Source organism: Mustela lutreola, chromosome 7 (genome assembly GCF_030435805.1).
Source record: "Mustela lutreola isolate mMusLut2 chromosome 7, mMusLut2.pri, whole genome shotgun sequence".
In the NCBI taxonomy this organism is placed as follows: Eukaryota; Metazoa; Chordata; class Mammalia; order Carnivora; family Mustelidae; genus Mustela; species Mustela lutreola.
Window position 1 is genome coordinate 150,764,172 of NC_081296.1, and position 13,411 is coordinate 150,777,582.

Here is a 13,411-nt window from a genome sequence, read left to right on the forward strand (position 1 = left end):
GTTCGCAGCGCCCCAGCAAGCAAAGACGGAGGCTGACAGACATCTCTGCAGAGCTTCATTCTCTCGCCTGATGAGGAAGGGTCTCTTCTGGGGAGGCTGCCCTTGCGGGGGCGCCGTACAGTGTGCACGTGTCTGCATCATCTCGGCCCACTTGGAGATGTCCATCTACACACCTCTTCCCCAGTTTTTCTTGTCACTAAACTCCCAGTTCTGTTCTGTTTGTTTGTTTGTTTGTTTGTTTGTTTTCCCCTGAGTCCTTCACCGTCCAGCCAAACTGTGAGCAACTGTCCAGGTTAGCGTGGGTCTGCACCTCTGGCTGTCTCTCGGTCGGGATCTAGCGGACAAGCGAATGTACTGCTCTAAGTTCCACACCCTAGGGGGACGTTCCTTCCGCACATCCTCCAGGGCGCCCACGGATTGTGGCCGCGGCTGCAGCTGTCCACGTTTTCATGGAACTAGTACATCGCACAGACCCATTGGTCAAGAAGGCTTGAGTTTTCAACTCAGCATCTCAGGATGTTGTTCACCATCCCAGGAGGCCACAGGCACAGACGGGGGGAGGGGAAGCCATGCAGCGGGATCTGCTACTGAAGACATCTTAGCCACCTTCCGTGTCCATGACTTGTGCCTTGTGGACGTGCCTGAGCTCAGACTCTTACATGCTACTTCCATATGATGATGAAATGTGGTCACCCCCACCAAACCTTATGGCGAGGTGGGTCTAACAACAACTTTTAGCTCATGATGGGAAGCTCAGGCAAAACCCAACCAGTGTCCCATGGTTGGGCACTCAGTCTCCATCAGATCGCAGAAGAAGGTCAGAAGCAGTTTCTCAGAAGGAAAACAGTCATCTCCAGAAGAAAACATAGACTTAGTCCCCAGTTCTAGAGATCTGGCTCTGATTCTCCCATTGACGCCAGTCAGGGATATTTTGAGTCCTGGTGGACCTGCCAGATCCCAGAGCCCAGGGGGTAGATTCGCTGGAGTGTGTAGAGCAGCCTGGATCTGCAGAGCCTTCCCTCCTGGTCTCCTCTTGAAACTGGCTAGATGGACAACAGCACAGCGCACTGAAATGTGTTGCTTCCAAAATTTAAAAAGACCTACCAAGCATTTGCCTCTTTTTTTTTCATGATAGATGTCAACAGAGCCCAACAAATTGTCTTTGACCTTAGAGAGGATATTAAAAAATCCACCAGACCAAATAACTCCCAGAAACTTAGAAATCACAGGCTCCTGGGTTTTTGGAGGGGAGAGATGTCTCCCACTCTCAGGTTCACACATGTCTTCTTAAGCTCTCACGTACTTCTTGCTATTTCTTATCAGATCCAATCAGTATAATGTCATCAGTGTGGTAGCCAATGTGATATAATGTGGAATGTTAGGATAAAAAAAAAAAAAAAAGATCAATTCACAGAGATGCAAAGTAGAATGACGGTTGCATCACAGTCCTAACCCAGGATCCAACCAATATCCGGGCGAGGTAGACCTGTGGGAATGTGACAGGTATTCCCAGTTCCACTTCTTTCAAGTCTTCAGAGGTGGCATTAATCCCTGTAATGACCCAGGGACACACTCAGGGCCAGGCCTTGGATGAAGTGAGGCACGAGGACACAAAATTTAAGGAGGTTCTCACTCCCAGGATTGTGCAAATTCCGAGCCTGAACTCAAATGTCATTCCCTAGGTGCCCTGCTCTGGAGGAAACACTCACGCCCAAGGCTGTGTGAGTGGAGTGTGGAAAGTTAATACAGGCGCCTGCCATTGAGGCGACTATAGCTTGGCACAAAATTCCTGGGGGGCATTTGAATATTCATTCAAGATTCCAAACTTGCCTCATAACTTCTCACAAATGTGTTCTGTCTTGTGAATTTTTACATTTTCAATTTAAATTTTTACCAGACTACCCTGTAAACATAGTTTAAAAAGTCAAATAACAGTTTTAGGTTTATCATGAAGAAGTCCGTGCTTTGCACCTCCCTACCCCTACCCCCAACACACCAGGCAGCCCCTTTCACTTCAACCTGTGACTTCTGGTCCTCCTTCCTGATTTTTTGGTTTTGGCTGTTCTCCATGAAGACGTTATCATATAGGAGTTTAACAGTTCTTTTCATAGTTTTAGCCGATGCTGTGAAGTAGACCATTTCCCAAAAAAATTATCTTACTAAGTCCTGGGCACAAGGTGTTAGTCCAGTGAGTTTTGCTCCTTCATCTTGCAACCCGTGACCTTATCAGATTGTATTATTTGTTCTAAGAGGCTTTTAGTTTAGTCTCTTCTATGTTCTGGATGAACAATCCATGAGTTTAAAAGAAACTCATTTGGGGAAGATTACGCATCCATATATGCATCGTGTAATGTCTCTATAAAATATACATGTCCTAGAGAAGATCCTGGGAAGAGAGCTGAGTAGGAAGCTTTGGGAATCTGCCTCCCCAACTTAGATAACAAATGGGCCAGCAATATCTCTCTGATATGACAATTCTGGAGCTCTGGAGTTTGTTGGAGGCTTGCAACTTCTAGGGCAAGACCTGGACAATAAAGTGAAGTTAGTTGGTCAATCTCAGCTCTTAGTACAATAGCAACCCCCACCACCCCCCATACCTGCCACGAGGCAGGCAGCTGTGCACCTGTTCCTGGAGCAGCCTCCACACAGCTGTGGGAGTCACGGTGGGCAAAAAGACCACGTCCTCCAAATACTGGGACCTGAGCTCTGATCACCGATGGCTGCCTCTGGTCACAGAGTGCAGACAAGAAGTGAGGGGCCTCTGTTGTCTCACCTCCTCCGCATTGTAGCAAGACCCTTCCCCTCTGGCTGAAGTGACCTCCAGGAAATTTAAGGGACTAGTGTCCTTTTGCCTCCTTCATTGCTTACTTTCTCTCCCTCTGGAAACCAGACAGTAAAGAGTAGGGCATAAAGAAAAAGAAACTGCCCTGGAAAAAGACCAGATGACAGATCCACTAGAGAAAGACTTTAAACCAACCATCTTAAAGATGTCCAACACACTTTAAGTAAGATGAACTCATAGAGATCAACACCTCAACAACATGATCATCAGACTTTCAAAGGAAAAAGAGAATTGTGAAAGCAGCAAGAGAAGCAAATCATCACCTCGGAGTTAGTCCCAATGAGATAATGAGCAGCTTTCACATCAGAAACTTTGGAAGCCAGGAGCGAGCGATGGGTGGCTCAGTTGGTTATATGTCTGACTCTTGATTTCAGCTCAGGCCTTGATCTCGGGGTCGTGAGATCGAGCCCTGTATTGGGCTCTGTGCTCAGTGGGGAGCCTGCTTGATATTCTCTCTCTCCTGCCCCTCCCCCCTGCTTATGCATGCACTCTCTCTCAAAATAAATAAATAATTTTTCAAAGAAACTCTGGCAGACAGAAGGCAGCGGGTTGATATAGGCAAAGGGCTAAAAGAAGAAAACATCAATCAAGAATCCCGTATCTGACAAAAGTGAGAAAGAACATATTCCCGGATTAACAAAAATCAAGAGACTTTGCAACCACTAGTGCTACTGTACAATAAATGCTCAGGGGGTCCTACGAGATAAAATGAAAAGACCTCAGACAGCAACTTGAAGATGTATGGGGAAGTATAAAGACAAATACATAGGCAATTAGAAAAGCGTATTGCGACAGTGGTTTAGAACTGTGCATTTATTGATTTTTCTACATGATTAGGAGTCTAATAACTTTTTAAAAAAACAATTACTAGTGTAAAAGCTAGTATTACTGTAACTTGGTTTGCAACTCCAAATCTTGTTTTCTACATAATCTAGAAGACTGATACCTTTCAAGAATAATTGGTTTATGTTTTTAAGAACCCAGGTGGGAGTGCCTAACATTAAGCTTTTAGTCACTGAAGGATTCATTTCAAAAGACACCCATTTTGAATAAACAGATTGCCAGCTGCAAGACATAGCGAAACCAGCAGATGAGGAATGAGGCCACCACACCCAGGAAATTCCCCTTGCAGACAACTGGGGGCAACCTAGATAACTGACCACTTGACTGACCTCCACCCTCCCACACCCTGATTCCCATTGGTAAATGCTTCAAATTAGGCAATAATGACAGATACCACAAAACCCCAGAAACCCCACATTTGGACCCTAATAGAGGGAGAGCCCCAGATCCACATTCCTCGTCCCTCTCCCTGTCTTACTCTCCCCTCCCTGACCTCACCTTGTGGCCTCAGGTATGCCGTGTACCCTCCAAAACCTGTGAGAAATAAAGCTTTTTCCTCAAAGTTCCTTGATATTTTTTCTGGAGTACATCCTCTCATAACAATAAGAAATCAAGGGCTGGCCCAGTTATAATTGGCCCCATTGAGGGAGATGGCTATGGAGCTCTCTGTGAGCAATGCTGGGCTGGGCCAGGGCCTCAGACATTCCTAGCTGAGGGCATTCCACCAATAGACTGGGACTGACACCACGACACTGTGTAAGGATGTAATTTTGTGCTATCAGTAACCAAAAAGCTGTAAAGGAGCAGAGTTTTTGTATGTCATTGAGGTTAAACTGGTATAAATTCAAATAAGGGTGTTATAACCTTAGGATGTTAAATGTTATCTGTACAAGAAAAATAGTTATACAAGATGCACAAAAGAAACTTAAACATTTCACTACAGAAAAAAAATTAACTAATTACAAAAGAAGATAGTAATGCCAAAAATGAAGGACAAGAAAGCTACATGGCATAGAGAAAAAAAAAAAAAAAAGCACATTATCAGTAATTACCTTAAATGTAAATAGTTAAACTGCTCAATCAACACACAGAGACTGGCAGAATGAATAAAAACATATGAACCAATAACATACTTTCTACAAGAAAGAGGCTCTGCTAAGATCCAAAGACACAGACAGGTTGAAAGTGAAAAGATAAAAAAAGATGGGCCATGCAAATAGCCCCCCAAACAGAACAGATGAGTATATCAACAATAGACAAAATAGACTATATATCAATAAGGTTTACAAGAGATGAAGATTAATTTGTCTGTTAATATGAGGTTCATGTATAAAATTGTCAAATCACCAAGTTGTACATCTGAAACTAATGTAATATTTCATGTCAATTAAACTCAAATAAATAAAGGAGATAAAAATAAAATTGCAAGTAATAAATAAAAGATCAAAGCAAATGGAAGATATAACAATTACAATATCTACACACTTAATGACAGACCATCAAAATATATGAAGGAATAATTGCCAGAACTGAAGAACAGACAGTTCTACAATAATAGTCAGAGGCTTCAATCTCCCACTCCCAACAGACAGAACAACCAGACAGAAGATAAGGCAGGAAACAGGACTTGAACACACAATAAACTGACCAGATCACACACATGCATGTGCATGCACACACACACACACACACACACAGATCATCCCACCCAACAAGACACATCTTCTTCTCAAGTGCACAAGGGGAATTATTTAGAATGGAAATAAATTAGGCCACAAATTAAGTCCCAATAGATTTAAGAAGACAAATATCACACAAAGTATCTTCTCTAACCACAGTGGGATGAAGTTAGAAATCAATGGCAAGAGGAAAACTAGAAAAGCCACAAAATTGTGGAAATTAAACAACATACTTTTAAACAACCAAGAGATCAAAGAAGAAATCATAAGGGAAATTAGAAAACACTTAGAGATTAATGAAATTGAAAGCACAACATACCAAAATTTATGAGACACAGTAAAAGCTGTGCAGAGGGGGAAATTGTACAACTATACATGCTTCCATTAAAAAATAAGAAAGGTCTCAAATCAACAAGCTAACTTTACAACTAAAGGAACTAGAAAAAGAACAACAAAATGAGACCACAGCTGCCAGAAGGAAGGAAACAATAGAGACTGGAGCAGAGATAAATGAGAGAGGAAACGGGAAGTCAACAGTAAAAAAAAATCAATGAAACTAAAAGTTGATTCTTTTAAAAAAAAAATCACAAAATTGACAACCTGTTAGCTGGCTGGAGTAAGAAAAAGAGAAGATTCAAACTACTAAAATCGGAAATGAAAGTGAGGACATTACCACTGATTCCTACAGAAATAAAAAGGATTATAAGAGAGTAGTATGAACAATTGTGCAGGAAAAAATTGGCTAGCTAGATGAAACGGACAAATTTCAAGAAAAAGGAAACCTACCAAGACCAAGTCATGAAGAAATAGAAGATCTGAATAGACCTATAACTAGTAAGGAGATCGTATCAGTCATCAAAAATCTCCCAACATAGGGGTGCCTGGGTGGCTTAGTCAGTTAAGCGTCTGACTCTTGATCTTAGTTCAGATCTTGATCTCAGGGTAGTGAGTTCAAACCCACATTGGGCTCCACAGTGGTGTGGAGACTGCTTAAATTAAAACAAAGAAAAGCAAAACAAAACAAAACAAAAATCCCAACATAGAGAAGTCTTGGATCTGATAACTTCACTGGCAAATTCTTCCAAACACTTAAAGAAGAACTAATACTATTCTTCTCAAATACTTCCAAAAAATTGAAGAGGGAACACTTTCTAACTCTTTCAGTGAGGCTAGCATAACTCTAATGCCAAAGCCAGACAGATACCACAAGAAAAGAAATTACAGACCAGTATTCCTTATGAGCATTGATGTAAAAATCCTCAACAAAATATTCCAAACCAAATTCAGTGGCACATTAGAAGGATCATGCACCATGACCAAACAGGTTATATTCCTGGAATGCAAAGATGGTTTGACATATGAGACTCAATCAGGGGTGTACACCACAGCAACAAAATGGAGGTAAGAAACTACTTGATCATCTCAACTAATGCAGAGAAAGCGCTGGGCAAAATTCATCACCCTTTCATAATCAAACACTCAACAAAACTGGAATAGAATGGAAATACCTCAACATCATAAAAGCCACACATAAAAAAAGAAAACCCACGGCAAACATCATTCTCACTGCTGAAAGATTGAAAGCTTTTCCTTCAAGATCAGGAACAAGGTAAAGATGACCATGTTCACTACCTTCCTTCAACATAGTATTGGAAGTTCTTGCCAGAGCAATTAAGTAGGAAAAAGAAATAAAAGGCATCCTCTTTGGAAAAGAAGTAAATTATCTGTTTGCAGATGACATGATCTTATATGTAGAAAACCCTAAAGACTCCATAAAAAGCCATCAGAACTAATAAATAGATTCAGCAAGTAGGACACAAAGGCAAAACACAAAAAAATCGGTTGGATTTCTATTTAAAGTGAACAATCTGAAAAGGAAAATACAAAACCAAACCAATTTACAATAGCATCAAAAAGAATAAAATGTTTAAGAATTAACTGGGTGTGGGGGTGGTGAAAGACTTGCACAAGTCAGACTACAAGACACTGCTCAAATAAAATAAAGATATAAATAAATGGAAACACATTGAAGTTCATGGATTGGAAGACTTGGTATTTTTTTTAAAGATTTTATTTATTTATTTATTTATTTATTTGACAGACAGAGATCACAAGTAGGCAGAGAGGCAGGCAGAGAGAGGAGGAAGAAGGCTCCCCGCTGAGCAGAGAGCCCAGGACCCTGGGATCACGACCTGAGCCAAAGGCAGAGACTTTAACCCACTGAGCCACCCAGGCACCCTGGAAGACGTAATATTATCAAAGTGTCAATACCACCCAAAGTAATCTTCAGATTTGATGCAATTCCAATAAAAACCCTAATGACATTACTTTCAGAAATAGAAAATTGAAATTTTTGAATTTGATGGGGAAGCTGGATATCTACATGGGAAAGACATGTACCCTTACCTCACACCATATACAAAAATTAACTTGACATGGATCAAGGACCTAAATGATAGACCTATAACTATCAGACTCTTTGAAGAAAACATCGGTCAAAAACTATACAACAACAACAACAAAAAAAAATTTTATAAAAAAACTATACAACATTGGAATTGGCAGTGAGTTCTTGGATGTGACACTGAAGGCACAGGTAACAAAATAAAAAACTGACAAACTAAACTTCATGAAAACTTTAAAAATGTGTCCATCAAAAGACACGAACCACAGAGTAAAAATGCAGCCCACAGAAGGGGAGAAAATGAAAAAAATATCTGCAGACCATAGATCTGATAAGGGATTAATATCCAGACTATGTGGAGAACTCCTAAAACTCAATAATATTAGTAATAATAACAAAACACAGCTACCTGCTTCAAAAATGGGCAAAAGACTCGACTAGACCCAGAGAAGATACATGAATGGCCAATAAGAACATGAAAAGATGTTCAAGGAAACACAAGCCACAACTGCAAGGAGATACCAACTCATATCCAGTGGGATGGCCACCATCAAAGGAAAGAAAAAAATAGAAAATGAGGGTTGGCAGGGATGTGGGGAAACCGGATCCCTCGTGCACTGTTGGTGGGAATGGAAAGCGGCGCAGCCGCTGTGGACAACAGAACGGTGGTTCCTCGAAAATTTAACCAACTGAGCCACCCAGGCGTCCCGATTCCTCGAAAATTTAAATGAGAAACTACATGTGATCCAGGAGCCCCACTTCCAGGTATGTGCCCTAAAGGAGGGAAAGGAAGGTCTCAGGGAGACATCTGCACACTCACGTTCAGAGCCGCACTGTCGGCAATAGTGAAACCATGGAAGCAGCCCAAGCGTCCGTGGTCAGACGAATGGATAAGCAAAGCATGACATACACATACAATGGGGTTAAAGTGGAATTAATTACTCAGCTGGGAAAAAGTCTAAAAACAGAATTAATCATTTCATCTTAATTATTCTGCAATAGGGCTACCACACGGGTGACGCTGGAGGACATTATGCTGAGTGAAATAAGCCGGTGACAGCAAGAGAAAGACGGTGTGATTCCACTTAGACCAAGTACTTCGAGCAACCAAAACCGCGAAGACAGAGAGCGTCATAGTTATTGAGTGCTTCCTCCTTCTCCGAAGGTGAGGGGTAGGGGAGAATAAAAGAGGCAAGGTCAGGGTCATGGCGCTCATGGTTGCCTCCCAGGTTGGAAAGAGGGACGCATACTGCCCACTTCTGTACACCCACTTCCCCTTTACCTCCTATCTCGAAGGTATTTCTGCGTCAGGACAGAGAGAACTTCCTCCTCCTTTTACAGCTGTATAGTATTCCACTGTTCGGGCTTGGCAATTATTTCCCTGGGTTTCACTGATGGGCATTTAGGGAGTTTCCAGTACTGTGCTACTGCAGTCAAAGGAACTGACCTGGCGCCTGCATTGTTGTGCATGGATGTTAGAGGATCGATAAGATAAATCCGTGGAAGGGGATGGCTGTTTCACAGGAGGCCTTGTCAGCGCAACTGATACCACCAAGGGGTCCTCCACAGGGACGTGCAAAATTACACTCCCAGAGCAGTGAGTGAACGTTCTGGAGGCTGGCCACCTCACTATTAGAAAATGTTAAGTGATCTGGCTGAGCAAGTAGCTGGCCCAGTGCCTGAGCCCTGTGGAGGACTGGGGGCAGGATTACAAAGGGCCCAGGAAAACTTCCAGTGATGATAGACTTGTTAATTCTCCTTATCACTGTGGTGGTCTCATGAGTATATGCTTACAACTTACTTTAAATATGTGCAGTTTATTGCACACCCATTATATCTCGGCAAAGCTGTTTCTTAAAAAAACATGGACACGCGGTAATTTTTTGGACTTACTAGATGATCAAAAAATAAACAAGATAATTGCCTCCAGGTCTGGCAAAACCGTGAGGAAACTGGCTATGTTACCCCTGGAAGAATGCATTGACATAATTCTTTCTGGAATTCATTTTTGCAGCATCCATTGAAAAGCGTTTCTGTTCTTTGGGCAAGAAAAAATATCATAAGCTGTTATTAAGATCCTTTTCATTTACTTCTTTTTTTGTCTCAGTAAAATTAAGTTTCTCAGCTTCTGTGGCCAAGTAATGAATTTCCACAGCCTGGCTTTCAAAATGAAAGTCTAGGGCCGCCCGGTGAAGCATCTAGAGGCACAGTTGGTGAAGCGTCTACCTTCAGCTCAGATCATGATCCCGGGGTCCTGGGATGGAGGCCCGCATGGGGCTCTCTGCTCGGTGGGGAGCCTGTTTCTGACCCTCCTCCCCACTCCTGCTCTCACTCCCTCAAATAAATAAATAAATAATCCTTAAAAATAAAAGTCTATGTAACAAAAGGAACCTAAGAAACAGTTAAAGATGTGTCTTTTCCCCTGAAATCATGGAGGTAAAGATATCATTCTGAATTATGAAACTCAGAATTTGGCTTGGTAAGTTGTTGAGTCAGATCATTTACAAGTGTGTAAATTTTGCAAATCTATGCAAAACTGGAACTTGTCTGCCAATTCATAACTGGTACCACCTCGTTCATGCCTCGGTTTCGGTGAATCTGGTATTTAAAGTGAAGGGTCTTACAATATTTCTAAGAAGATCACTTCAGATAGAAAGCTGGAACTCTGTCGTACTTGGTAAGCGTTGCCGGGGGTGGAGGGTGCAATCATGTTTCTGGATTGCTGTACGGAACAAGAACCAGGCAGATTCCTCAAACACAAGACAGTGTCTGTCTCTGCTGGATTTCGTATCGCAAGGAAGACAATGAGTCTTGGCTTGCCTTAAATAAGATCTTTGAGGTATGAATCCTACTTCCAGGGAATATATGTTTGAGAATAATAGGACAAACACAGACACACACACACACACACACTCAAGACTCTCATTGTGGGGAACACTGGAAAATCCCCAAATATCCAGCAAGAGGGAAAGAGGGAAACCGTTCCAGTACCAAGGACAGTGCGGCCATTCAGACGACTCGCTGACTCCATCCTCAGGGGTGGGGAAAGTGTCCTTGGCACGGCATTAAGGAACATGCAGATTTGCCGAGCGATGTCGACAGCACAATCGCTGCATAAATAAACACGTGCTTGTACCAGAACGCTGGCCCAGCATAAGCCTGGGGCGGGCGCGTGAGAGCATCGCTGGGCTGAGGGGAGGTGACGTCCCATCTCTACTCCGTGTAATTCCTTAGAATCTATTCTTTCTGAGCCCTGCGTTCCCTATGAGCGGAACTGTTACCTCGAAGATCTTGTTCAAGGTGAACCAAGACTTTCAACCCATGAGATTCTTCCTGGTTCAGATTTTTGAGAACAGAGGGGGAGGGCATTAAAGACCTATGTCTGGGGGCACCTGGGTGGCCCAGATGGCGAAGCATCAGACTCTTCATTTTGGCTCAGGTCATGGCCTCGGGCGGTGGGGTCCAGCCCCCAGCGGGCGCCACGCTCAGTGCGGGGTCTGCTTCAGAGTCTCTCCCTCCCTCCGCCTCTGCTCTCCCCCCTTCTCTCTCTCAAAATAAATGGATCCTTAAAAAAGAAAGACCTATGTCTAGTGCTTGAGTCTATTAGGATTTGTGTGTGATTTTCAATTCTTTCTTTCTTTCTTTCTTTCTTTCTTTCTTTCTTTCTTTTTTTGACACAGAGAGAGATCACAACAAGTAAGCAGAGAGGCAGGCAGAGAGAGGGGGAAGCAGGCTCCCTGCTGAGCAGAGAGCCCGATGCGGGACTCGATCCCAGGACCCTGAGACCATGACCTGAGCTGAAGACAGAGGCTTAACCCACTGAGCCCCCCAGGCACCCCACAATTCTTTATTTCAATATTTTATTTAGTTTAGATACTTTCTCCAATAAAGCATTTTTGAAGCTAGAAAAAAAATTTTTTTTTTTTTTTTTTTTTTTTAAAGATTTTATTTACCTACTTGACAGAGAGAGATCACAAGTAGACAGAGAGGCAGGGAGAGAGAGAGAGAGGGAAGCAGGCTCCCTGCTGAGCAGAGAGCCCGATGCGGGCCTCGATCCCAGGACCCCGAGATCATGACCTGAGCCGAAGGCAGCGGCTTAACCCACTGAGCCACCCAGGCGCCCTAGAAAAAAAATTTTTTTAAGAAAAAATGTTTTAATAAAAGTCTGTACAATAGAGGAACGGACGCCTAAGATGTTACATCAAACGGGGACCAGGTCACCTGGAGATGGGAGAGCGGACCTGCCTCCAGGGGCAGGACAGGGGCTTCTCCCACCTGATGGGTCAGTCCTTCTGCCAGCTCTTTGGTGAGGGGCCCCAGGTCTGGATGGAGGCCGGAGGCTGAGGCAGGCTGGGGGCAGGTGGGAGGGAGGGGCAGACTGGGGGCCTGCAGCTTGGCAGAGCACAGCCAGGAGGGCTGGGCAGGGGCCAGGTGTGGACCCCCCACTTGTGCGGGTTTGGGGCAGAGCCACAGCAAGGAAGGCCCCACACGGAGCCAACAAGTATGCGGGGGGTGGGGGTGGGGGTGCGGTTCTTGCCACTGGGCCACAGAGCGAAAGGGGTCAGGTATGGTCAGCAGATGGGCTCCTGGGCCAGGAGGGCAGCTGTTTCTCAGGGATGGGCGAGGTCTAGAACTTGCGGGGTCACAACTGCCTGCTAGGACCAGCCCCATCAACCTGGCCATGCCCTCCTATTCATCCTGTTCCCGAGTAGAGACCCAGCCCCACTGTGTGCAGGAACCATGGGGTCCATCCCCAGCGTGACCAGGGGTGCAAGAGTCCCCTTTTAGCCAGGAGGGCTTCTGCCTTGGGCCCCCCAGACCCATGTGGAGGAGGGGGCTGCTCTGTCAGGTGCCTGAGTGCCCTGAGCTGAGAACCCTGGTGGGACCTGGAAGAACAGAAAGGGGGTTCGTTTTCCCCAAGTATGCACGGGTTGTTCCAGAACTCTTTAGCAAAGGGGAGCGCCTTGTGAGCTTCTAGACCGACTGAAAGGAGCAGCAGTGTTGGCACTCCCTGGGAAACAGGGTGCCATGGCTGGATGGAGCAAAACCGGGGGGGGGGGCTGGGGCCACAGGAACCTCAGAGAGAGAAGGTGACCTGAGCCAAGTGCCAGCCCCTCCCCCCTTGCACTGGTGGGGAGGGGTCCTTGGGCCCAGGGACAGGGAACAGGCTGGGTCACCCCTATGGGTGCCCATGGATAGTGGATGCTGGGCTGGCTGTTTGCTCACGGGTAAGATGCAAATATGTACAACCCCTTTCTCCAGACGCTTTGGGGCGGATGGGACAGCCCAGCACCCTCCCTGCTGCCTGGAGCTGGCCGGACTCTAGGTTCCCCTTCTGGATGTCCCGAGCTCATAGGTTCTACATCCACCCTGTCCCGTCTGTCCGAGGCCCTGGACAGCAAGGCACAGGCCCCTCACAGCCCACCTGTGGGCCCAGGTGCTGCTGGCAGCGGATGGCGGCCCAGATTCCAGCTCCTGGGAAAGGTGTGGCCACCAGGAGGGGTCAGACAGGCCGTGGCCCCCAGGACTGTCCCGGACTGTGGGACCCCGCAGCTTCAGAGAGCAAGTGCCTCTGACATGGAGGACCCCATAGCCGCAGAAAGAGCTGGGGGTGGGCGGTGAGGGGCTTTCCCGGAGCCCGTC